The sequence below is a fragment of the Phalangium opilio genome, unplaced genomic scaffold, assembly GCF_054372755.1.
Source record: "Phalangium opilio isolate 3A_F unplaced genomic scaffold, DU_Popi_V2 ptg000011l_1, whole genome shotgun sequence".
Taxonomy (NCBI): domain Eukaryota; kingdom Metazoa; phylum Arthropoda; class Arachnida; order Opiliones; family Phalangiidae; genus Phalangium; species Phalangium opilio.
In genome coordinates, this window is record NW_028324147.1 from 11,135,712 (window position 1) to 11,161,722 (window position 26,011).

Genomic DNA, 26,011 nt, shown 5'->3' on the forward strand with positions numbered 1-26,011 from the left:
CTTGATTAATTGAGAAGCAATTTTTCCTTCCTACGAGATTAACATCGGCATTCGTAAATTTTCGTGTTTTATTGGGTCGATTTTGTTAAATTTTCGGTTATCGAACGCAGTCCGAACTGATCGAATCCTGTTTCGATTGATTCATGATAAAATGTTTTCGGTAAATGTAATTGTTCTTGAAAAAGCGTAGATATGTAATTTTTTCAATTAATTTAGAGGGACTAGATCGATTAACTGTAAAATCAGTTGATTGAATTAAATATTGATTAAGGATTGAGTGGATAAAAATAAGTAGAAAAAAATTTCAATATCTGAAACTTCAGTCAATTGATAAACCTCACACATATCGTTTGTTTTTTCGGCCTTGGTCCAAACCAAGACGTTTTTATATAATTATGGTATGACATGGCATCCTATACACTGCTTGATCGAAACTATGTCTATGTTTTTTAATGTAGATGCTTTTGGTGATACACCATTTGTCATATCTATGAAAGATACTACATTCTTTAATCTAATTGGCTAATTAAAATTTGCCCTGAATTTGAAAATAAATTGGGCAGGCTTTTCTTCCACGTGGAACAATTATTTATTTTCTACAATTAAGTACTAATTTAATATATTGATCTCACAGCTTCTACAGACGATCAAATGGTTTATCGCTGACATTAGGGTTTGGAATCAAACGTCTCCATAGAAAGAGTTGACGAATACTGTCTTTTGGAGTCCGAGGCCGAGTGGGAGAAACCAGAATGTCAACCGCCAACTGACTGGCCACAACGATTACAAATCATATTCCAGGACTACAGCACCAGATACCGAGAAGGATTGGATTTGGTCTTGAAGGACCGGAGAGAAGGTTGTTGTGGTGGGGCGGACAGGAGCCGGAAAGGCTGGCGCTCTTCCGTCTTATCGAGGGGGTGCGCGGTCAGATCGTCATAGACGAAGTGAAAGTGCAGAGATGGGGCTTGTCCGATTTGAGATCGCGGCTGACCATCATCCCTCAAGAACCCGTCCTCTTTTCGGGTACTCTCAGACTCAACCTGGATTCTTTTCAACAAAAAGATGACCAGCGACTGTGGGCTGCACTGGAACAATCGCACCTGTAGTCCTTCATGGCGTCACTCGAGCAGGGACTGGATCACCCCGTGTCAGAAGGAGGTAACAACCTCAACGTCGTGCAGCGTTAGTTGGTCTGCTTGGCTCGTGCCTTGTTGAGGAACACCAAGATCCTGGTCTTGGACGAAGCGACGGCCTCGCTCGACATGGACACCGACGATCTCATTCAAGAGACCATCAAGAAGGAATTCGCCAACTCTACCATCATCACCATCGCGCACAGAATAAACACCATCTTAGACTACGACAAGTCAATATTGTCACACCAACCTTGGACGGCGGGGAAAAGACAGACCACTAAAATGGATCCCATAAGACGCCTCAAAATTGCTCGTCTCCCCTCCCGAAAGGTATAAAAGGCAGCCCGGCTCAAAGCGTCTTGTAACGGAGGTCGAAGGGACGAACGCTGCACAAGCGAAGCCGTTCGATTCAGGGTAAGATCGCCAGCTGAAAAAGCCAGCTCCTATCTCTTAGACTAAGCCAGGGTACCGAGAACGAAAAGGTCTTGCCCTTAGCGAAATCTCCTCCGTACGGGAGCTCTCCACGTACCATCGCGTTCACGTCGAATATATCCGTCCGTCCAAGGCTTAGCTTACCTACGGCCTCCTAGTACTGTATATTTGCCGCTGATCGTTAATAAAATATAAAGTTAAAATTCAAATACTACGCCTCGTTACTAATTCCTACGTAACAATATACTGTTGTGTTCTTGTAATAATTGTGAGACGTGCTTCTAGTAATTAAGTTTATTCAACAATAAATAGGTAAAACAATACTAAGGAAAGCGTACATCGACTTACTACCTTCGGCGTCCAAGCGAGAAGTCCCGATCTCTAAAACCCCAGTCCCGTCCTTCTTACAGGCAAAACCCTGACGTCATGTTAAGCATGTGTCGTCTCCTAGTGGCAGTTATAGGAACTATTCTATTGAGTTGTTGTTTGTTACTGAATATAACAATATCCCCCGTTTTGGTTTTGTACTAATGCAATTACAAGGTAAATAGTAAAGTAATATAGGTTGCATGAACGGAATTGCAGACGTTACGGAAAATTAAAAGTCAAATGTTATTGTCCTAGCGTGTTATCTGTACACGGAGAGTTCAAGTGTCATGAAAACGCTCTGGCATACGTCTTTGACGTTGTGGGCGAGTGTTCGATAAAGTTAAAGGGTCAGCGTCATAGTTAACTCTGGGTGGCTTGGGTTCCGTAGGGACAGGTCGCGGTGCGTTTAGCGGTCCAATTGGTTGCACGACGGGCTCGCTAGAGGTATGCTCATATTCTGGACCTGTTGGCGATTGATGGAACCAGGAGTTCATAATAACCCCCTGATGGAGCGTTTCCCATAGGAAGAAGCCAGTCTCGTTTGGTTGAGGTGATGTAGGTGCAGCGGATTCATGACGAGCTCTGATTTGGTTTCGATGACGGCGTAACGTCTCGTTATCGGTTTAGATAACGTACATTGGGGGCGATTCTCTAACTTTTTAAACGAGTTATCGCAAGTGATAACTATCGTCTAAACGGTTGTTGGGGGCAATTCTCTAACTATTTAAAGGAGTTATCGCAAGTGATAACTATCGCCTAAAGGGTGTCAACCTTTTGCCGTCTATGAGAGCGTGATTTACTACTAGGCGATTAGTCAAGGTGTCATTAAACCTTGAACGAAAATCGGCGGTTGTCTCGTGAATTCTCCTCGTGCTGATAAAAAACAAGGTGGTCAATTTAAACTTTTACCGTTTTTAATTATCACGAGAGTGATAACTTATCGACCTTCGTAACTCTTTCGAAATTTTGTTTCACATCTACCTAAAGCTCACGAAGAACATGTAGATAATCCAGTCTACAAACTCACTTTGGAGAAAACTATCCAAATAAATGTTTTCAAAGTATTTTTAAGTCTTTCATGGCATAGGTGAAAGCCTAATAAATTAAACGTTGAAATTATTAATTGGGTCGAATCCCATTGAATGGAATGTCTTGTTCGATCGAATCCCGTTGGACCGAATATAGCAATTTGGGCGGATTTCCAATCATGAATTTTCCTTTAATTTGTGGTTTTTTTTCCAATTGTTGTTTTTTAAGTTAGTATTTATTCGTATGATCAGAGCTAATGGTTTCATTTATAATGCAAATATCTTAGTACAAAATAAAGAACAATATTATTCAAAAAGGAGTAACGTTATATCAGATGTGAATATAAAATGTAATTTTTGGAAAAAGCATATTAATTTGGAAAGTCAATGAAGATAAACTTCAATATTTTGGAAACGGCGTAGCATTTTAGTTTTTTGTAAAATATTAGTAACCTAACCTAACCTTTGGAAAAGGCATATTAATTTGAAAAGTCAATGAAGATAAACTTCAATATCTTGGAAAAGGCGTAACATTTTACTTTTTTTATATATAAAATATTACTAACCTAACCTTTGGAAAAGCCATATTAATTTGGAAAGTCAATGAAGATAAACTTCAATATTTTGGAAAAGGCGTAGCATTTTATTTTGTATAATATTAGTAACCTAACCTAACCTTTGGAAAAGGCATATTAATTTGGAAAGTCAATGAAGATTACCTTCAATATTTTGGAAAAGGCGTAGCATTTTAGTTTTTTGTAAAATATTAGTAACCTAACCTAATCTTTGGAAAAGGCATATTAATTTGGAAAGTCAATGAAGATAAACTTCAATATTTTGGAAAAGGCGTAACATTTTACTTTTTTTATATATAAAATATTACTATCCTAACCTTTGGAAAAGGCATATTAATTTGGATAGTCAATGAAGATAAATTTCAATGCTTTGGGAAATGCGTGGCATTTTATTTTTTCTTATGAAATATTACTAACCTAACTCTAACCCTACCTTACCTTTAAGTTAACTCCCTCCCAAATCCTGACGGCGCTCGAAGCTGCTTAACTTCTTCGATCATCCAACTCACTCTATTCATCGCGCTACTGGAGCTCGGCAACTGAAGGAAAACGCTGTGATTTTATGTGTAAATCCATCCCATTCAGTCGAAAGCTATTCCACGTAAATATTACCATTGAGTCGAAAATCGCTCTTTGGGCTATAAATTGTTTTAAATTTGGCTACAATTGTACAAATCTGAATTCGGTCCAACGGGATTCTATCCAATAGGAGTATACCTATTAGAAATACTAAATTATTATCACAACTGATCAGTTAATAAATGGCTTAAAGAAGGTTTTTAAATTTAAGTTAAAATCTTATTTCCTGACTATTTAAAATTAAATACCCCTTTAAAAAATTTTATATTTCCCTACCCAACACAGCTGTTAATACTTGAAAGCCCTAGCTCCTTAAATAAAAAACCGAAAAGAACATAAAAGGGGAAAATGGACTGGGTTCCAACTGCTAATGACGCGATTTGTGGGGATTATTTTGAGGCAAATTCCTTTCGAGAAAACGCTTCCATTAAAGCATATACAAGAAGGCGATTACTTCTTTATTTATACCGGAATAAAATGATGAGTCCCATAATTAAAATTTTAGACCTGGTATTGTTCTGTTGTGCAAAATAACTTAAGGTGCTTATTTAACTTTGTTAATAGAACTTACAGAAAAAAATACGCTAGAACTAAACCTTCCCCAAACCACTCAAGCGTTGCAAATAGGCATTTAAATTACATGAAAAAAGGCAATCAACATCTACATAGATTGAGGAAAATAGACTGATTTTTTTGAAAGGTCAATAATAGACTATTTATAATTTGAATTACATATCATATTAGATACGTACATTGTACATTCAGCGTTCATCATTCGTTCATTCACTCTAAATAAATAAACTTTGTTTAAGTATATCACACGTGAAATCGTGATCAATTTGTTTAATTTATTCAATATCACTTCTCAAGAATTTGCTAGAATACACTCACAGTCACAGCCTACGCCGTTGAAAATATATCAAAATAGTTCTTCCATTCATGTACAGATGAGGCTGGGTGCATTTGATAAAGTATACTGTTTTTAACGTTGTTGATGATAAGCTTAAAGTCTATGGGATAATGGGAATGCTTCCATGTTGTGACTCTAGAGGTATTATATGTTCTTATCTCTTTGGTCGCATGACATGTTTGCTCCGCACTTTGTAGCCTAAAGTACGCGTAAACGCTAAACCTCGGAATATAAAAGTTATATTTTCTTGCTATGACGAGAAAGTGTGACAAGAACTGTAAGTTCAAAGAAGGAGGTGCTAAACACAGTGAAAGTTTTTGTGTGACAATTGAAATAAAGGACATGGTAAAAGACTATCATACATTAAAGCAAAGCGCGGGTCCAGTGGATCCCCTACAAGTTGACTTTCCTTACGAACTCCAGTTTTGGCTTGGCGAAGGCAGGAGGCATTTGTGGGCGGGATTTATAAGTGCCCATATAAATCCCGCCCACTAGGCTTTGCCAAGCCAAAACGGGAGTACAGGAGGAAAGTCGCCTTGTAGGGGATCCACTGGACCCGCGCTTTGCTTTAAAGAAATCATTGTCAGCAATGAAGAAAACATTGAAACAACTAACAGACGATGCAAAATCATACGGAGGGAAATCAGAGGAGTATTAAAGCACGATAGAGACAATTTCGAATACATTAGAAGAACAAAAATGCAATTTTGCCACAAATAAAGAGAAATGCAAGAAAGAAATTTTGAATTTGAAGGTTAAAATACGACAGTAGTAAATAAAATTCAAGTTCCATCAACTATTGACAATGATATACGGGTCCTACATCATATGAGACCTAAATCATCAGCTACAAATACAAGTATTGGAGAAACTGGATCTAAACAGCAACGGTAGCAACATTTTAACCTGTCAATACTACGATGTAATCATATCTTGAAGCAAAAATACCTCACCCAAAAGACGCTAACGACTTTTCGACTGACCCACATTAAAAAAACTCACTACTGAACGCAAACAGAACAAATAATAACAACCGTGCCTGAGCCATGACCACTGACAGAATAAATATCAAACTGCAAGTTGCATTTCTCTACGGACTTCGACAACTATTTGGTGGAAAACTGCTCCACAGACTGAACAGAGAACCAGATGTGAACCCACCTAACCAGTTAAGGTATCAGTGTAACCTATAAATCCAAACTTCCTCTAGCACTTTTTAAATGCTACATATCATTCGTTCTTCGAGCGATCATGAAATAGCACTGGACGAAAACATTTGGCCAGTTGCTGTTTCTTGCCGTAGTTTAAGAAAAGTCAGTCAGATAAAGATTCGTAGAGGATTGAAGTGGAATTCATAAACGTCGGACGCAACGCAATTTAGTACAGGCAAAGGCAGGGCGTTGTGCGCAAACTTCCGCCTTTTGCGCACGACGCCCTGCCTTTGCCTGTACTAAATTGCGTTGCGTCCGACGTTTATGAATTCCACCTTTGGACCATAAACGAGGACGAAGTAACTTTACAATGGTGAAGCTAACTTTCATGGATATTGACTCAGAAATCATTTTAAATCACATGGTGAACTTGGGTATCGAAGGTGCACAAGTCTCGCATTCGAGTTTCGGAGGAGACTACTGGAAAGCTGATTTCCATATAGATTTTATCATAGAATCATTTTTGTTGGGCTATCGTGTGTGTTGTCCTCAGTCGTGGTGACATCCGGTCGTGTCGGCTGTATGGGTGCTGCTGTTTAGCATCCTTCGACAGGCTTAGGTGACGATGTTTGTTGTTGAGGGCTTGCCGATGGTGTTGCGTGTTGCGGAGTGGTTGTGGGGGATAAGTTGTTGCGTTGGCCAAGGCTTGGCGTGACTGATATTTGCTTTCGGTTTTGCTTAGTTTGTCGTTGACCCTGACTTGCCGGAGTTATTGTCGATTGTCTGACGTTAATCGTCGTGTAGAAGGTGATGGTTCGCTGTGGGCGGACCGCTTGAGGAACTCTTGCTTGGTCTCGTTCCCTGTTCGCATTAAAAGTTTGATTATTAAGCTGCGTATGTTCTGAATTTCTAGGCAAAGCGTCGGTTTTAAATCGAATTTGGTTGTATTAGAGAAGGCAGTGGCCCGTCGTTTCTATCTCGTACATTGTTTTTCCCAGTTCTTTAACAATCGTGCCATCAATCCATTTATGACCTCGTCCGTAATTTCTTGCTGTGACTGTCCGTCTCTTCAATACATTCTTGTCCTGGTTTGAAGCGTGCTTGGGGTGGAATAGATCCAATCTGGTCCTGAGTGTCCTGTTTAACATGTTTTCTGCCGGGGATTTTCCACCGTTGACGGGCATTCTGCGGTAATTTAGCAAAAATCGTGACATCCTTAGCATAAGTGATCCTTCTTTGTACTTGTCGAGTCCTTGCCCAACCAGCTCCGTTTCTGCTGATGATCCGTTCGTTTTGGTTGCGGATTGAGCTTGTAAAAAACCAAACCAAGGAACAAGCGCAGCTACAAGCAGTCATGTAAATGGCCGAGCTTGAGCTTGTGCAGAAAAGGTTTAAAATATTTCAAGCAAAATCCTGTTTTACGAGCTACAATCGTGCATGTTAATGAGCCTTAAGAGGGGAAAGCTGGCGTGTGAGTTGGTCGTAGGTCAGCTTAGTAGTCTGCCGTTTGTGGTGGAGGGTAGCGGTGACGTTTCTAACTACCTGCGGTTTGAGAAGTGGTTTAGCCATGGGTAGTTGGGATCTGGTCCGACGGGACATCAGCCGTTGTGCGGGTGACGCGTGGACGGCTTCAGTGGGCGTGTTACGCCATTCGAGCAGCGCAAGGTAGAAATCTTGCTGGGTGTTGTTGTATTAGTTCTCATTACTCTTATGTTTCACTCTATAATTAATAACTCTCTATACTTTTATTAACAATCTTTATTTAGATAAAACATTACTATCACACTCAAGCTCGAGTCCAAGACTGTCGTTCGCTAGGTCCCGATTCCCCCACCCCTCTTTAGTTCGATGAATCGGTTCAGTTCAGTTCAAATTTATTATTTCTGATGTCGGCTCTCAGAATCCCACATCTCCCCTTCCCCGACTCCTCCAACCACAAACAAGCATTAATTAAATTAAATGTTTGTTTTTTTTTCTATAATTGTATATATACTAACTATCACGACTTTATACAAGCTAAAATTTTCTATTACTATTTCACTGATATCATTGTGGTTTAGTTCTTGTTCGTCTCGGTCTGTTTGGCAAATTGTCTACGGTGTTGGGTTTTGTACTTCCATACATTTGGTCAGGTTCTCCCACAATGTCTCCTTCATCGGATATGAGTGACTTATATGATAGGTCGGATTCAATTTGTTCCAGTGCTTCTTTTGTTTCCTCTAAATCTTTAAGTTCATCTTCATAATGATCAAGATCGGGCGGTTTAAGTGGTTCTTCTGTTCTTCTCTTATTTGCAAGATCTTGGACTATTCTAGCCTGGCTGGGTGGCGCTGACAAATGTATCGGGTGTGGAATTCGGCTGCCATTTCTCTTAGATTGGCGAGAATTTCCCTGTGGCTGTCGATTACTTGACCGTTCATTCGGGGCTTCTTGTCTACTTATGCTTCCGTTATTCGGACCCGGTTTATCTAGGAGGCTGTGTACATTTTGTGTATTTCTTGCGAGCTCTCTCCTCACTATTCCTAGTGAGGTGCATATTTTGAGGCCTAGGATGGTTAGTGCTGGTATTTTGACAATGTAGAACGTTGTATACACGTAATTCTCTCTAAATCCACACCGTAGCCGACATTCTCCGAGCAGTTTTAATTCTTCTCCCGTGTAGGTTCTGATCTTAGCTGTGGTTGCCAGTATGGGTGCTCTGTTCTGCTCCGGTATCATTAAATATGTATGATAAGACATTACATTTGCTTGTGCCCCAGTATCAATCTTCATGGGAAGACGTTCCGTTTCAATTTGGATTTCTTCGATCCATTCGTCTAATTCGTTATTGATGTTAACTTTAAAAAGCGTTCCTAGAAAGAGAGCCTCTTCTTCCACATTAGTGTTTAATTTCATGCTGTGATTTGTTTGGTTCCAGTCTTGTGTTGAAAAAGTCGGGGTCTCCTCAGGTGTATCTTCTTGTACCAGAAAGTGTACCGATGGAGGTGGCGGGCACATTCTGCTGTAGTGGCCCAATTTACCACAATTATGACATGGTCTACCTTGAGCTGGGCAGAATTGGTGAGGGTGTATTGTGCCGCAGTTAGTACAGCCTTGTATTGTGCCACAGTTAATACAGCCTTGTCTATTATCTTGTTGAGTTGAAAGCCCTCTTCCGATTTCGGTATGCCTTGTCCATGCAGTATTAAGCCTAATTTGAGGCGAATATCCTTGCGATCTTCCCCTCTGTACAAAATATGGTGTTGACTGGGATCTATTTGATTGATGGTACGGCTGTCTTGGCTCTTGTCCTCTAAACCGAACCGTGGGCCTGTAACTCTGACTTGGGTGCTCTTGTTGGTTATGTATGGCGTTAATTACCGGTGTATCTTGTCCATTAACTTGCTGCAAGCCCTTCTTTGAAGATTTCGCTGTTTTACAGATCGAAATTGCCTTCGGTAAATCTAAATCGTCCGTGTCAAGCAGTTTCTCCCTTACTGTTTGATCTATAATTCCCAATATTATGCGGTCCATTATCAAACCTTCTTTTAGAGTTCCGAATTCGCAGTTAGCCGCTTTAGTCCTTAGGCTAGTAACATACTCATCGATGGATTGGCTTGGTTCTTGATTCGTTTTATAAAATAAATGTCTTTTTACGGTGAGGCTCATATACGGTTTATAATGGCCGTCGAACGCAGTTAGAACTTCTACTACTGTCGGATTGGCATCGGTCTCAATGTACGCAAAGGAATTGTACAACTCTATTCCTATGTCCCCGATAGTATGGAGTAAAATCGCACGTTGCTGAGCAACTGGTTTAGTATCCAGCCCTATAGCCGCTGCATAGTACTGGAATCGCTGTTTCCAACGACGCCATTCTTGGGCCGGATTATCTTCAGGCACAAAAGTATGTGGTGGTTGGTAGACAGTTGCCATCATTATGTCGACGTCCGCCGTATGAACAACAGTAATCTGGGCGAGATTTAGTCTTAACCCAGTAATCTGACTCCAAAATCCTCACGTTGACTTCTTAAGCCTCGGTCGGTAGGCGTATTCTTCAAATTATTCTCACTTTACACTGCGTATGACGGGGTTGTTAGGGACTTCTGACACCATGTTGTATTAGTGCTCATTACTCTTATGTTTCACTCTATAATTAATAACTCTCTATACTTTTATTAACAATCTTTATTTAGATAAAACATTACTATCACACTCAAGCTCGAGTCCAAGACTGTCGTTCGCTAGGTCCCGATTCCCCCACCCCTCTTTAGTTCGATGAATCGGTTCAGTTCAGTTCAAATTTATTATTTCTGATGTCGGCTCTCAGAATCCCACAGGTGTGTTCGAGTTTTTTGAGGAGATTCTTTGCGATTTTAACTGCAGACTCAGCCTTGCCGTTACCTCGGGGATAATAAGGTGAGGACGTCTTATGTGTCTGCGAATTCTCGAAATGCCTGGCTGTTAAAGGGCAGTCCATTATCCATCAGAACGGTTTCCGGGATACCATACCGAGCAAACTGGGGTTTGCAGATTTCGACCACGGTGTCCGCTTGGCTATCCGGGAGGGGATCTAGTTCCCAAAAGTCTGAGTAAGTGTCAACAGAGATTAGGTATTTTCTCGAGTTCGCGTCGATCGTGAAAAGATCCATGGATATATTTTGCCATGGCAATTCCGGGAGAGGTAGAGGCAGCAGTGGTTCCTTAAACTGTGCTCGTTGAAATTCATTGCAGGTGTCGCATTTGGTGACGAGGTCCAGAATGTTTTCTTCATTACCCGGCCAGTATACGGCTTCTCTAGCTTTGCGCATGCAGGCGGGCACGCCAACATGACTGGTATGGAGTATGTCCATAGTTGCCGCGTGCATCGACTTCGGAATGACCACCCGAGGGCCTTTGTAGATTATTCCTTGATCAAGTGTGAGCTCTTCACGACGATAAGAGTAATATACACGGAGCTCTGGTGGGATTTTAGCCATGCGGCTCGGGAAGCCTTTTTCGATTAGTGAGGCGAGTTTTTGTAGTGAGGGGTCTTCCTTGGTATGACGGCGAATTTTTCCTAGTTGCCGGTTAGTTACATGAACATGGTCAGCATGGTCAATGCCTTCTAGGAAAGTATTAAAGCGGTTTTCTTCCCGGAGCGAGAATACCAAGCAATCCGAGTGAGTATCAAGTTCTTCCGCTTGAAGTAGGGAAGGTATTGTGATTCTAGAGATGCAATCAGCGATCAGCATGTCGGGCCCTTTTTTGTATGTTACGGTGAGATTATATTGTTGGAGCTTGAGCAACATACTTTGCAGGCGTTTGGGTGCGGAAAGTAGCATTTTCTTCCAGATATATTCTAGAGGCTTTTGGTCTGTCTCTACTATGATGTGGGGGTGCCCGCAAAGATATTGGTGAAAGCGTTGGCAGGCGAAGACGATACTCAGGCATTCCTTTCCAATTTGCGCGTACCGACGTTCTGTAGGTGTAAGGGTACGAAAGGCAAAGACGACCGGTTGGTCGTTTTGAAGAATAGTGGCACCTAACCCGATTTCGCTGGCGTCACACTGGACTGTGACGGGCTCCTTGGCATTGTAGTATCGTAAAACATTGTAGTACGGTAAAACTGACCACAAGTTTTTTATGGCTGCAAAAGCTTGGGTCTGCGGTTTACCCCAGGTCCAAACCGCTCCTTGATGTGTTAGTTGTCGTAGAGGTTCGAGGTAGTCTGACAGTTTGGGTTAAAACTTGGCCAAGTAGTTAGGGAACCCGATGAAGCTACGAAGAGCTGTAAGATTTTCGGGAGTTTTCATCTTCACTACCGCGTTGATTTTCGCTGGATCAGGCTTGACGCCTTCCGCGGAAAGTATATGGCCAATGTAGGTGACTTCCGGGAGGCACAGGCGCAGCTTGGCTTTATTCAACCTTAAATTCTTTGCTCATTGTCAATTACATGTGAAATCACGGCTCCAAGACCCACTGGTGAAGCGTTGCAGGCCAATATTACTTCTTTTTCTGGGTCGAAGTGTACTAACATGTCAGACGCTTGGATCGCTTCCTTGGCGCTGTTGAAAGTGTCTTGATGAATTTTCTTCCATTCCCACTTTGTAGATTTGTTCAGTAACTCGTATAAGGGTGCCAGAAGTGTCGACGAATCCGGGATAGATCTTGAGTAATAGTTTATCAGGCCCAAGAAAGATCGGAGTCCATTTAGTGATACCGGTGCGGGTGCCTTTTTTATAGCGTCTAATTTTCCTTCATTGCGTAAGTCCAATCTTGAGAAGACGATGCATCCCGCTAGTTTAGTGAAAATGTCCTCTATTCTCGGTAATGGGTTCTTTTCCGTGTCAATCATTTTGTTCGTGGTTATTTTAAAATCTCCGCATATACGGATCTCCTTGTATATGCCTACTACCGTTAACAGGGTGGCTCGCTGTAACTCTAAGACCTCGGTGTTGTCATCTTCAGAGTTCGTTGATGTTTTGATTTTGTGAGCGAGAAAGTACTGGTCCAGACGTTCGGCGCAAATGGTCCATTGATCAACCGACGGATTGAAAGGTGGGAATTGGCCCGCTTGGGCGGACATGATGACTGTCTAGCGTGGTGGAGTGACTGGGGGGGGGTATTGCATTGCGGTCTGAGTCTCGTCTGTTTACGTTTTCCTTGCGATGCTGATCATCTCGCCTCCGTCGCCATTTGTTGGGTTATGAAGTCGACACATTTATTAAGATCTAAGTTTATTTAGGTTCCATAGATTACATGATAAGATAATATCTAGTCAGCCTTATAGGCTCACGCGTCGCAGTACTCTGCCCGCTTATTATCGCAGGGGGTTCTATTTATAGGTCGTTATCGGCATATGGGTTAAAGTTAGAATACATAGTTACATACTAGGAATACTGATCTATACTAGAATACATAGTTACATATTAGGAATACTTATCCCCCAATAATTTTGAATGTGAAAAACCGGCGGAGTCTGCTTAATATTCGTAGGGGCCATTTTCAGGAGACCAGAGGGGATACACGTTCAAGAACATGAAGTCTGACAATCCATTAAAGAACACATTACACCACACTATGGCTTACCTATCGGCCACTTGAATATAAGAAGTTTTCTTCCACATATCATATAAAATCTATGCACAAGTATGCAGTTCGTTCGACCACACCTTTAAGATAATTTTGTTTTTCAAGTCTAAATAAAGCTTTTTTATGATCAACAATTTTTTGCGACTTTCACTACACGAGCACGAACATTTTTCGAAGTATAGGTAGTGTCATACTTATGGATCAAATCTTATAAACTTATGTCATTGAAAATTTTACCCCTTGAGAGGAGTGCACCCATTACTGATCTAAAGAAGCTTCAAAATCAGTCTGACCTAAGACCATTAAACGCGAACGGACTAGAATGGAAATAAGGCACGTGACTCTTTTAGGGCAACGTCTCTCTAGTGCCACGCATTGACTCATATTTAAACTTATTCGACTCAAACCACAGCCATAACATGATCTATGAGACGAAGGGTTTCGGAACTCTCCCGCAAGGGGCGACGATAGGCGATGCCATTAGAAAAACCGGCTTTTAGCCATCTAAATATTTGATTCAAACCCAACAACACATCGAGATTGCCAGTCTATTTTTTGAAGGACTTTAGTATTGTCGAGCATGTCTGTTTTCGTCAGATTTATTACTTAATTATTATATTAAAATGGAGTTTAAAATTTATAAATTAAGCCATCCTACCGATATTCCAATTTTTAGAACATACTTGATCACAATTACATCACATTAAAAATTTAAGCTCAAAATTTTCTAATTTTTAGGTCACCCCTTAACTCGATCCTAAAAAAACAGACTGAACAGGTTTTGACAATATCGTTCATGGGAACCGGACCACTCACTAGATATTCAAATTATATCATTCATTTAGTGGTAAAAGAATGAAAATTGAGAGGAAAAATGTTGATTCTCGAAGTAGTTAAGAAAAATGTAGGCAATACTGATATGAATCTGGGAAATGCAGTAATGACTTATGAAAAGTAAAATTCTATTTGTTTAACGAAAAGATGAATTATAAGGCCACTAACTTGGAGCAGCATCTTATACCTCTTCAATTAATTTAGAAATGGACCTTCAGCCGATTGATGTTATTATACGGTCACTTTTCTCTTGCACCAGCTCTTTACTTACGATACCAGAGCTTGGAAATCATAAATTATAGAAATGAGTCAACCCTCATTAAAAATATAACTGAAGAAGCAAACTGTTTCTGACAAAGAAGACTGTCATTGTTTAAATTTCAGGCAACTTTCGAAACTAATTTAGAATTTTCAAAGACGTCATTCAGTTTCTTTGTTCACAGCTGTTACTTAACAGTTAGTTCTACCCGCCCTTTGTAAATATACACATATTGATTAATAAACGTTATATATGCTATAACAAGAAGGGTTGACATCGGAAGTGGCTAGAAAATGGGCGGAAACGAGAGAAAATATCGAGATAACGTCTCTGACAATTTTTCCCGCTATCTAGAGTCAACGGAAGGGCTTTCCTATGTTTCCGGTCTATTCAGACATCTAGCGACCACCGGAGCAACGCGAGAATATCACGGTATTATCGAGCTAAGCGCGCGAAAGCGTTCCTGGCGAGTCCCCCTTACAGGAGCACGCAAAATTAAAAACCTAGGGACAGAAAGGAAACGGCTTAGCAGCCAACGTCTGACGTAAAAGCGAAAAGTGAGAAAACCTAAAGTTGCTATTGTATTGTGTAGGGATTTAGACGCAAAAAAAAAACCCGACGTCATCTCCACTGAGCGGAATACCTGCTACCAAAAGACCGGAATACCTGCGACCAAAAGAAAGGTATTTTTGGACCTTGGCAGTGGTATGAACTTACTATTTTTTAACAGTTTTTTTTTTGCGCGTATTTCCCTCTTTTTCCAAAAACGAGAGGAAAGAGAAGAAACTGTTCTCCTGAATTTGCGCGCGAGTTCAGTTGCCTTCCTTTCCTTCGAGTAGAAAGGGCTCTTCATGAAAGGAGCCCGTTATTAAGACGGCTTGGTTGGATAGTTCTTGCTGAAATCGGAATATTGCGCTCAATACAAAGGCGAAAATTTGATGTCGGGAACTTAACCAGGGAAAAGGATAAAAAACAACATCGTTATGACAAGAAAATCTAAAGGTAAGTGATATTTTCGTTAATTAATGTATTACAAAGATAATTTAATCATTTTAATGAGTGTTCTAATATAGTACTTAAAAACATTTATTTAGCATTCAAATATTTATATAATTTTTTCTAAACCTAAAATACAAATTAAAAGTTTTTAAGACCAAAATTTAGAGTGGATCACCAAGTTACTTGATTTTCATGCAATGTTTAAGATGATGGGGGAAGTGGTGCCAGTTACGTTAACATGCCGAGGCAAGGCATATTTACGTAGCCAGCGCCTTCAACTCTTCTTACTACTATAAATATATTCGAAATTTATGACGCTTTTTACACATTTAAAGACTTGTTTATGTTAATGTGATATAACGAGAATCAAATAGGTTCATTTCAGTTGTCACTAAACGAATCTTTGTCAGTGGGTATTTCCTTTTACCTACATGGTAGTGTTCGCTAAAGTCTTCGAAGTTCTGACACATCTTTGCCAGATTATAAATATATGACACATCTTTCCTTGTGATTTTTTCGAAATTTCAATGAACTTTATTTTGAACTATTACTATATTTCAGCTTAACCTTTGACAATTTTTTTGTCTAAAATATGATTTTATTGACTGTGTTAATCAAGGTCATTAAACTAGACTCCTGAAGTAATTTAGATTATTCGTAGGCCAATAATATTAAAGTTACTCGGTATTCGGTAATATATTATGTAAATTTTGTTTACGAATCCTAATTACGATTTTCTGACTCGAAATTTAAAAGTTCATCTGAAAATCTCCCGACACAGTTTTCAAATCTCACGACTCAGTAACTTTTGAGAAACACGACTCATTGTCGTTATTTCTTATAACATAGCCTGTAACATCTGAAGTAACCGAACACATCTTATTTAACTCTGTGTCTTGTGGTCGTTCATTCTTGGTTTGACTTTGAATCGTGGATCAGAAATTAAAATTGCAACGTGGCTATGTGTCACTTGAAAAATTTAAGCAAAAAAAAAAAAATAAATTAACCCAGTTGATTTTCTAATATACATGTATAGTAATGATAATATTAAAAGTTCATAGAACTACGTACAGAAATTAGTTGCTCATTGTTTTACGCGACTCATCTCTTTTCTGTACCCCAAAAATTCCCTCCGCCAAACGCGGAGCCAAATCTCAATGTTAAGCTAGTGCCTTTTCTCCTTTGCGTCACATGGACTTGCTTCTCTCTCATTTAAGTCATTACGTGAAACGGCGTCTGGTAGGCCTAGGGGACCGTCCATAAACTACGTCACACTCTTATGGGGGGAGGGGGTTTGTAAATTTGTGATGGTCCGTGACGAGGGGGGGGAGGGGTCCTTCGATGCGTGCCATCACATTTAAAATTAATTTTATTACGGAGTCAGTAAGAAGAAACACGTTTCAAAGTCCACCGTGAGAACGACCTCTACAATAATTTAACAAATTTTTTATTCCATCATCGCTTAAATAGCAGAAACTAAGCAATGATCACATACTTACTCGTACGTGTAGCCAATTAAAGCAGCGCAATTAAAATAAAGAGACCGGTTCACTGCAGAACTAGCTACACGAACGCATAAGGACTGCTAAATGTAGTATCAGCTTAAACTCTCAAGTGTCACTGTTTATTCGCCACTAGCATTAGCGAGGATGAATCGGATCCTCCTTCCGATTTAAATGGTTTTGTTTCTTTCGCACATTTTTTAAATCTGAATCCCAAGCTCGATTAAGTTTTCAAGTGACAATGTCGAAAACTATTAAGTGTGCATTTTTAACTAAGATTTATGGAAATATTTTGGAAGGTTATGAAAAAGCACATCCAGACAATAAAGTTCTAAAACTCAATCAGAGACAAACGATATTTGTAAAAGCTTAAAACGGAAATGAACTTTGACTTTCAGGTCGAGCAAAAACATTTCTGAGTGGAAAAGAAGAAAGAATCTGTTTTAAAATTAATCAAAGTAAATTGCTAAATTAAGACAAATCGTAGTCCGTTGGGGGGGGGGGGGTTAAAGAAGTGTGACGTGGTTTTCAGGGGAGGGGTCTTAGAAAACGTGACGAAGCGTGATCTGGGGGGACGGGGGGTCAGAAAGTGCCATTTTTTGCGTGACGTAGTTTATGGACGGTCCTCAGGCACGAGAGTAAAGGTGAGATGACGAAAGCCAACAAACGAGATAAGAAATGTGAAATAATTAATGACGCGGATTTGAGGCTATATAAGACGTTATTCGTGGTATTTTCTATCCGAGATAGAACTGTATTAAATATGACCACCCACTGCTAAAAATAGACCCTGGGCTCTGACCATTAACTATAAACCTTTATTGAATATCAATGCAAATGATGTGCGTGTTGTGTCGTTGTTACGCGACGCTTTTAAAATGGAAATGGGTCCCTTTATTAACTTAGCGAGGTAGATGAAGCTATCTGTATTCCTCGTTAAAAACATGACCCTCGATGTATTGGATATCAATAATTTTAAATCTAGGATAGGAAAATATCACATTTTTGGTCGAGGTGCTCCACATTAATATATTTAACGATTAGTTTTTTATTCCGATGTAAAATACTGAATTTACATGGAATAGATATAAAAAAATCATATGAAATAGGCTGAAACAAGAAAAACATTTAAATCGATTATTTGAGGCAGAAATTTATCACTCTGAAGTATCGACAGCAATAGTAGGCCGCGATTATTGACGTGTATCTCAAAACCGAATAACCCTTAGCGCCGGCTCGTGAGACTTGTTGAAAGTTTACAAGGAATGTAGAAACTTGCTTGTTTGACCTTCTCTTCACTACATAATTCTTCTCGGGAAGTTGCACGATCCAACCAAAAAATCCCGCAATATTTATTAACACAATTATAGCTCACGCCTCTGTATTTTATCGATTGTGGGCAGCAACAATTTTAGGGCGCTAGGCTAACAACACAGTCCTTCGTGTGCCTAAAATTATCAATAAGTTCATGTTTTAAACCACGAGCTCAATCGAGTTCTCTTCATTCAGCCAAAACTGAAATCCAAAATTTCAAGAGAATAGACGTCGGGTTCAAGGTGAAGTTCCGTTTTACAGATAAAACTTTATTTACATAGTTGGCCAATAATGTAAATGACGATTTTCTCATATTTCAAACTGTTCAAGTCTCATGATGGAGTAGCCTCAGCAAGCAAAACAAGTAACCCAGATTTTCAAAACATTCTTCGTAAAATTTACTTTAAAAGTCTCGGCGATAACTCTTTTTCTAGATGAACTTTCTTATGTGCATTGTAAGTTAGTGCTAGGGCTTATTAAAGGGAAAAATAATTGTAGGGTGCTCAAATACTTATTATGGAGTATAGTCTCGATCACCCAGGAAAAGAAATTAACTAAAACTTACAAAACCATGTTATTGCGACATCAGATAATTGAGTCGAACCTAGAAAGAATTAGGGGTTTTTTAATTGATCAGGGAAATCCCTAAAAGGTGAAATGATGTTCGTAATATGTGGGGTGGCTTATTTTATTTGAAAACGTAACAGACGGACGCTCTCATTGGGTGGGTAAAAATCTTCTACTCGATTTATCTCGACTGACAGATGGGAATTAAAGACTTTTTCAACTGGACCTCGTGTCGGGAAAAAGCTATGTACTAATTTAAACCTTCGGTACGTCAATGGACTTGCTTGTATGTAATCCATTAATTTACTTCTTCAAACTTTAATGGGTTCTTGCCTCTTGGTAAATCCAATTTGAGGGTTCATAACTTCAATTTACGCTCTACTCTAGCGTCTAAATAATTGAAACGAAACGAAAAAGTTTACTACGAATATTACGGCCTTACCGAAAGTACACAATCCAATTCCTAAAACCTTTTATCCTTGTGGTTTCTCCTAATTTATACAGATAGGAATGTCTTAGTGAAATGAAGAAATGGTTAGGAGGCTCAAGCTCTTGAGTATAAAAGAATCACTGAAATTTAGTGATTGATATGATTGAATTAATTTTATGTCTGCTTGTGCACAAAATTTGACGATTTGATTTCAAGACAAAAAACTTGCTCGTCCTCCAATGTTTTAGTCATCAAAATGACAACACAATTACCAGGCCAACTCTTAACGATCGATCGTAAATTATTTCTTCAGTTGGCCCTTAAAACATTCCAGTTCCGCGAGTGAAATTAGTTTCCAAATCGTACACTAACTTAGGTAAAAAAAGGTCGCGTTATCTTTCCACTATCAAGGAAACATCATTAGCCATTGCACTCCCCCTATTAATATTGAGTATTTCGAACAACATTAGAGACTTACACTGACTTTTATCCAAAACTCTAATGCACGTTCAAGTGGAGATTAGAAAAACTAACGAAACGGTTATTGTCATTTATAATTTAGCTTCCACACATTTTTTCCTAGGTAGTATGAAAAATTTATAATATTACCCTCCATCGGTACTATGTTACCCGTACACCACCCATTTGTTAAACAAAAAGTCCATCAACCCCTAGTCTCAAAATTTACGGATTATGCATGAAACAAACGACATTAAAATTTATCAGCCAAATTTGCTTTCTTACGAGTTATTTGAATAATCCTGGCTGCCCTGGTATAGTTAATTACTTTAACGACTCCAGAGTTTAGTGATTTTAATTTTAGTTTAATCCCTCACAAGCTACTTACCAGAAATTTCGACGAAAACAGTTTAATACCAGCGTACTTCATGATTGCCAGGCTTCAGTAATTTGAAAGAAATGGAGAAAGTAGTGTTTAATTTCAGGAGGACGTTGCATTCTAACATAAATTATTTCTGAGTATTTAAAAATGGAGACTTGAGACTGAAACTCAAATTATCGAGCCCTCGACCCAAGACTGGTTTTTGTTTCACTATATGTTGAATTTCAGTCAATCGCTGAGCCAGACAAGAATAAAACTGTATTCTTGGTATTAGATGGTATTGAATTTAACAATTAACAGCGTAAGAAATAATGACACGAGATTTATAGTAAAAAAAGTGATAAGAAATCCTGCATTATCTAAATATTTCCTGCATGACTAGTGTATACGGCATTTTAAAAAAAAATCCCGTCAGGTATTTTCCTTTTATTCTCAATTCGAAATTTCATCAAAATCTCAATGGAGTTTAACTTTACGAGGTCATTATTTTTTTGCGAGTTAAACTCAAGGCTTCCAGACCAAGAGGGTACACTTTTTCTCCCAACCTAGCAAAGGCTGAAAAAGTATAGTATTTCAATTCTCGTAATGTGAAGATAACGGATTGGATTTGCTCAATCTTTTACGACTATAGTAACTAGCGAAACATTTAGGTGGAAAAATGCGCCTAAAATTATGTAGAATTAAAAAAAATCCCGACTTAAAACGATTAAAATTAAGAAACTTACGCTAGATATTTTGAAGTTCAAACCAACCGCAAAATACCGAATAGCTTGAATGTGACGTCAAAAAGGGACCTTATTTTATTGGTTGTTTGGAAATAGAAGAATGTAGGGAACCTTAGACGTGTATAGTAGTATAGTAGTTTATTAGCTACACTCGAAAGAGTCACTTGTAAAAGTTGTAAATCAGCAGCTCATATTTGAGGAGACCTTTTGTGAACGTAATTAAAATATTCGTGTTTCAATTCCAATTTTCTCTTAATTGTTAGTTAGGTTGGAGAGTAAGGAATGATAGCGATTTACCCTAATTGTTACTGGTATCGGTTTTTTTATCCAAATGGCTCTAATCTAAGCTTTAAAAACTTTTCTTAATTAAACATAGTAAAGCTCTTTTAACACCAGCTTTACGGTGTCCTCCCATTGAATCGAATTACATTGAAACTATCTACATCCCTTTAAATCTTTCAAAGGATCTATATCGAAATGTAAATTATTAAATTGGCTAAAGTGCAAAATAGTACGAAAACCACTATTTGGTGTAAATCTACTGCATCCCAAAGTGAGAGGAGTGTAGCAAGGATACTGTAGAGCAGACTGGGTAAAAGCACACTTCCTCTGGTCCAAAAATAGTTGATAATTGCTTGGACTCATTTTTAAGTTCTTGAAGTGGGCGTTACTGGTCCTCAGGACCAGTTTATTAATTGCAAATTTACAAGAGAACAAAGGCGGGGACCAGTCCGGAGACCAGTTTACTATTTCGGACACTAAAGGGTCACTAGTCTTAAGAACTAGTTTAAAAAAATCATTATTTCCCAGACTGCTATAGTAGTTCCATCTGAGTTTGTGCCGAACGTCACACGGGGGAGCAGTGACCAGAGTGGTGTACAAAATTAATTAAAAATAATGAGTCACTAAAAATAAACCGTAATTTTAGGTTATATCTGGTTTAAAAAAAAATAATGAGTCACTAAAAATAAACCGTAATTTTAGGTTATATCTGATTTAAAAAAAATAATGCTATCCATTAGTAACCAAAGGATTGATAGAATCCCTTTAAAGGGAGGGCGAAGTGGAAAATGAAGTGTTTTTTATCGATTTTTATACAAATTATAAGACCAATCTGCACAGTGAAACATCTAAAAACAAACACCAAATGATTTTAAAATTGCAATTAGTTTGAAATTTCGTGGATAATTTTAAATGAGGACCTACGTCCAATCGCGTGACGCCCTGCCTTTTTATTAATAAGATCCTTGTGGCACGCTCCGAGATTTGACAAAAATTGCGCGCGATATGACAGTCGTGGTGCGAGCAAAAACGGATTTATGCAAGAAGAACGTTGAACGTAGCAAATTCACTACCCATCCTCGCATACTTTATTGAGAAACTTCGTCTGCTTATATTTTGACTCCACCCACAAATTCTGTATATAGCAATTTCGATAAAAAAAATTAACCACGAAAATAGAGATAAGAATGACATTTTCGATCTCTAGAAGTCGCTATATACAGAATTTGTGGGTGGAGTCAAAATATAAGCAGACGAAGTTAATCAATAAAGTATGCGAGGATGGTACCAGAGGCTAAAGCTACGATCCGACGTTCTTAGTACATAAATGCTGCTGGTTTTCGTTAAAATAAAATATATAAAAACTAAATACAAATACAGCATGTGTGGGGCTTACAAGTCACGAAGTGACTTAGCCCCACGCCACCCAATGTATAATTGCTAAAGAAAAATAAATTGAATTGAATGAATTGAAATCCGTTTTTGGTGCGAGACATGGACCGTACGACGACAATTTGGTTAACACAAAGGCAGGGCGTTATACAATTGGTCGGAGGGGCATATTTCAAATTATCATTAAAGTCTGGACCTAATTTGAACTTCAAAATTATTCTAAGGTATTTCCTGAAGGTTTCTTTATGCAGACCACATAAGTAGAAGAATGTATAAAAAACCTAAACGCGGCGCAATACCAGGAACTTTACCGGAAGCAACGAAACCACACAAATAACCTAATATCACAAGCAAAAACCAACTACTTCAAAGACAAACTTGGAAACGGACTCAGCCCTTATGGGAACGCACTTTGGAAGACCATTAAACCGTATCTAAAGACAACAAAAAAAACCCAAATCACGCAAAAACTACAAGTAAATAACACAACTTACGAAAATCCAAAAGAAATCGCCGAGGAACTAAACAAATACTTCGTCACCATAGCCGAGAGACTACTTGAAAAACAAGGCAACACGCCCTACCAGCCACCAAGTATCGCAGACACCGTGGAACCTACCCAGGGAAGTTTCGAGAGCTTCCAGCCAGTCTCGGAAGACACGGTGTTCAACATGCTCAAACGTATCAACCCAAACAAAGCAAGCGGAATCGACGGTCTCACTCCAGCCCTAATCCGCAGCCTCGCAGCCATTATATCGAAATTCACTGCGAAAATAATAAACTTATCCTTCACTACTGGAACATTCCCTGCAAAATGGAAATTAGCCAAAGTTATACCTGCACATAAATCTGGAAACATGCATGAGCCAAAAAATTTCCGCCCACTCACCATGCTGAACAAAATCTCCATGACATGCGAAAGAATAGCCAACAATCAGATATACTCATACTTAGAAGGGCAAGGGTTGCTCTACAAATATCAATCGGGCTTCAGGAAAGGCTATTCAACTACAACTGGATTCTTCCACCTCCATGAAACAATACTAAACCAACTAAGCCAGGGCAACTTTGTAATAGTCATATTCGTGGACATGTCCAAAGCCTTTGACACGGTGCAACACAATATATTAATTGACACCATGAAGAACATGAACGTTAAGGGAATGGCGCTGAAATGGATCACATCTTACATCAGCAATCGCAAACAATCCACTTACTACAATAAGCATTACTCCACACCCATGACAGTCCAGCATGGAGTACCCCAAGGCAGCGTACTCGGCCCACTACTTTTCAACATATATACAGCAGACACCCACAAAGCTTTACACAATTCCAGCGCAAACGAATATGCCGATGACAATGCCATCATAGCTGCAAACAAAAACCTCCACCAACTAATTGATGATGCTCAAACAGACCTGAATTCTCTAGAAGACAAGCTGCTCTCTAAGGGACTAATCCTAAATAGGGATAAAACCAACTTCATGATATTTAGTACCAACAAAGAAATGAGAAGGGAAGCAGCTAGTGTAAACAGCATATGCTCCGGCGCGGTAAAAAGAGTCACGCACTACAAGTACATCGGAATATGGATTGACGAACAATTAACATGGACACCGCACATCGATTACACTATCAAAAAAGTGGAATCGCGTATATGGCTTCTAAAGCCATTACAAAAACATCTGGATATGGGAACTCTACGAATACTATTTAATGCCCTTATAAAACCACTAACAGATTACGGAAATATCTTTTACCACAACGCGCAAAAAACAGCACTCTCTAAATTAAACACCCAATTAAATGCTAGCGCAAAATTAATAACCAAAACCAGCAAACGTTCCTCCGCAACCGCGGCAAGAAAGACAGCGAACATAAAAACCCTGCACCATAACTACGTACTCAATCTACTAATCTTCACACACAAAGCTAAATACAACACACATCCGGATTACATACAGGACTGGTACCCACAGCACCAACAATCTAACAACACCAGAGGCCAAAAATATAACGTGTCTCAAGAACCTTTTAATAATAAATACCGCCACCGAAGCACCAAATACAACGGCATAAAAGTATGGAACAGCCTACCGAATAACGTAAAAAACATAGAACAGCTCTCTGCCTTTAAATTAGCAGTAATAAAGTATCTAGACTCAGAACAATATAATCATGTATATTAACTAATTGTAATTTAAATCGGACCTCTACGAAAACAAGTGTACACTTATGGAGTGATCCAATAAAAAGCTTTTTTTTATTATATTATTATCACTTGATTTTCCTTTTCACCATCCCTTTAAGCTGAAACATTTGTTTAGGTTTAAAAAAATGTTTTTAAACCACGCGCTGCATTTCATTTAAAGTTAAATGTCAAATCCCGCGGTCCATGCATTACGCAATTAAAACCAAATTTCTCGTATCGATTAAACTTAATTTCAAATTGCAATTTCTAATTTCTGGCACTTAATGGGTTTGAAAAAGTGTTCTTGTTTCGCCAATGATTGTGTATAAATGCAGTTTTTTAAGGACTGCGAGTGCTAAGTGGAACTCGTTTTTGTATAAAATCTTTCCCTTTAACACAATAAATAAATTAGTTCTGGAATCGTCAAACTAAATCGCCCCATTTTTCATGTATGATATAGTATTTCACTAAATCGTAACTTACAGTTGGAATGGTCGGAAAATACAATGCACTATATAAAACCACACTATGCTAGATATTCGTTAGAATAGTGAGAAACATAATTATCTGGAAATTATGATAATTATCAGTTTCCAGGTATTTAATAGTGATAATTTAATTTTAGGTTTAGCAAGACCAAAATTAGACCCAAAATTTTTTTGAAAAATCCCGAGACCTTCATTTGAGACCAAAATGGTAAAAATGGAGCGCGAGATTTGAATAGGTGATTATATAAAGTATATGGTCTTGCTGAACTCGTTGTAAAATAAGAAACCGTCATCACGTTATGACGCTACTTCCGGATTTTCAGGCATGCGGGCCGGATGTTTTACGTGACGTGAGTCTCGTGATTTATTGTTAAGCCATGGATAAAGAATGCGCGTAAAGAAATTTATATTCACACTATAGGATAGGCAACTCCGTATCTCGAACAACAGCATATTCTGTATATACTTTGTTACAGCATTGGCTATCAGCACGCACAAAGCTAGGTCTCTATGTAACCTAGGTTTGTGCGTGCTGACAAGAGAGGAAAAACTTCAGGATTTTCACGATTTAAAATATCAGCGAGTTTTTTAGCTCGAGTGCACGGACCTCTAGGCCTTAGTTTCACATACAGGTAGTAGGCTGTTGGAAATTTGACACGTATTTGAAACTAAGGTCTAGAGGTCCGTGCACTCGAGCTATTCAATTAGCTCGTCCTACCTATTGAAATTTTTAATCAAATACAGCGCGTGCTGGCGCGAAGTAGCGCGTGGTTAAAAATAATTTTTTTGAAACCTATTCAAAGTGGTCAACTTAACTTCACACTACAAGAATTGATATGCTGTACCTTTTCAGTCTTTGCTAGTGCTACGAAGTTAGGTTGGGATAAACATTTACGCCCTTTTTCGGAAAACTTGGGTCTAAACTCGCAAAAAAGATAACAACCTCGT

At 38.9% G+C, this 26,011-nt stretch overlaps 1 protein-coding gene across 1 annotated transcript in view; it reads left to right on the forward strand.

Annotated features, from left to right (window-relative positions):
* The first annotated feature begins 15,142 nt into the window (after nucleotides 1–15,142).
* Nucleotides 15,143–26,011, forward strand: part of LOC149712142 (uncharacterized) — an 89,410-nt gene continuing 78,541 nt past the window's right edge. Inside the window, exon 1 of the mRNA XM_089860722.1 lies at nucleotides 15,143–15,331. The gene's annotated coding sequence lies outside the window, so the exon portion shown is untranslated. The remainder of the gene's footprint in view (nucleotides 15,332–26,011) is intronic.